Source organism: Octodon degus, unplaced genomic scaffold (assembly GCF_000260255.1).
Source record: "Octodon degus isolate 3935 unplaced genomic scaffold, OctDeg1.0 scaffold00212, whole genome shotgun sequence".
In the NCBI taxonomy this organism is placed as follows: domain Eukaryota; kingdom Metazoa; phylum Chordata; class Mammalia; order Rodentia; family Octodontidae; genus Octodon; species Octodon degus.
The window spans coordinates 478,885-481,206 of NW_004524788.1; positions in this window are offsets into that span (position 1 = coordinate 478,885).

The following is a 2,322-nucleotide window of genomic DNA, read 5'->3' on the forward strand; positions in this document are numbered from 1 at the left end:
AAAGAAAAGAAAAGAAACAACAAAAATAACTACTCTGATAATGAGCTCTGCCTTTCTCCTACTTTTCAGCAGAATCTGCTGCAGCTTCCGTCTTGAGTGACATTCAAAAGCCAGTATGTTAAAGCCTGGTCCTTGGCAAAGGTGATTATGAGGCTTCAGGAGAGGGGACTTTCCAGGGTTCTCAGGTCATTGGTGCTATGTCCTTGAAGAGGACTTTCCTCTTCCTCTCTTCTTGTTCCCCGTTCACAAAGTCAGTGGTTGTACTCCATCACATACTCCCAACATGATACACTGTCTTGGCATAGGCTAAAAACAAAGAATCCAGCTGATCATGGACTACAACCTGGGGGACCATGAGCAAAAATAACTTTTTTTCTTTCTTCTATTAATTATCTCAGGTATTTTCTTACAGTGATGGAAAGATGGCTACACAATGTCTTAATTTTAGAAGGTCTACTGGAAGAGACTCAGTAGCTCTGGGTGGTGGCCTTGGTGCATCTGGGCTCCTTGGGGTGCCCACACCTGCTTCTCTAGCAGTTCCCATCCTACTATGAATTAATACTCTAGAAATACTCAGGTGTTTGCTAATTTCCAAGTTCACTCAGGATGCTCAAACTACAAGCACACGTTCTACCCTGGAGTACCTCAAAGTATGTCTGTCAAGGAAACATCTGTTCCAACATGTGTGCATGAACATTTAATTCTCCTTGAGGTGGTAATGAGACCTCTTACAAGTCAGAGGGAGAAAAAGGATCTTTACGATCAACCGCTCCAGAACTTGCAACTTTCTGACATGCATGTTGAAATTGAATTTTTTTTAACTAAGAAATTACTTGGCAACATTTTGAAAATTGGGAAATTTTTAAGTGTCTGAATTTTAGCTTCTTTCGAAACATCAATTATTTTTTTACCATCTAGGATGAATTCCCACAGGATAAAAGTTAATAGTTGTTGAGCTTGTTCTGTGCCTCAAATGTGTCAAGTATTGGGAAGAATGTAGGGAAACATTCTCAATTCTCTCTGCTAAATTGGCATCATCAATTTGGAGGACAAATTCGATATATCTTCTCAAATTAGAATTTCACTTAAAATGGACATAAACTTGAGAACTGTACTTCTGGATATCAAAGTTATAGATATACTGAAATGGAGGACAAAGATTATATTGCAATATTTTTGTCACCTGAGAAAATGAAAACAACTTAGATTTCATCTATAAGGAATTGATTAAATACATTTGAAATGTGCATATCAATGTCATTAAATATTATCTAGTGATGATGGGTAGAAATGAAATAGTTTTAAATTAACTGACAGTGAAAAGAGCAAACAGAAGGATAATATGTATAGTATTATCTTGCATAGGCTAAAATCAAGTGTTCCAGAAAATATTACAGCAAAGTGAAGAAAGAAAGGGATTTGTGCTTAGACAACTTAGTACTGTTAAATTCTCCAAAATATCACTGGACACCTTGAGAAAAACGCAAAGCAAAATTTATTAGAACTCACTTCAGTAAGAATAAATCCATCCTGACAGCCTTTGCATGCCTCAGAGAAACAACTGAGGAGAAAGATAATTATAGGACCATAGGTTATGGGCTCAAATAATCTAGGGCAGTGTCGCTGAACCTATGACACGTGTTCCTGCAGCAGGCTGTTATATTATTAAAATCTCTAAAAGGCTCACCATCACTGATCCAGGGTATTTTTGAAACACAGAGCAATGACTTAAGCTGGTAAATTTCATGATCCAACTTTTCAAAGTTGGTTGGTGGCCAAGAGGCTTGATGAGTGGACTATGCAGTGAGCCATTCTGTAGGTATTGGCTTCTGCAAATGAGTTGGCACGAATTCCTGGAGGAGATAATGAAGTGGTTCTTTAGTTGAGTTTTATCTCAGGCAGCACTTGCCACACTGTCATAGGTGATTGACAATCATATTGCTTACAACTAAGTATTAAGGACATAAATGACGTGAATATCCTGTGTAAACCATGTTTGGCTATGAGAGTTTAAGAAATTTATTTCAAGTTAAAATGTCCTATTATCTCTGGGAGAGCACAGCCTATGGGAGTAGTGTAAATTCTTGATCTGAACTTTCTCCATCATCTCTGGGACAGCAGGGCCTGCAACATATCAGAGCTTATGGGATTCAAGGAAAGCATTCCTAAGAGGTTAAATTATAGTGGTGAGTTTTCACAGTAGGAAAATAGAACAAGCACAAATAAACAACCTAGTGTTACACCTCAAACTTCAAGAAAAAAAGAGAAAGACAAATCCAAAGACCATACAAAGGGGAAAATTATAAAGATCAGAGCAGAAAA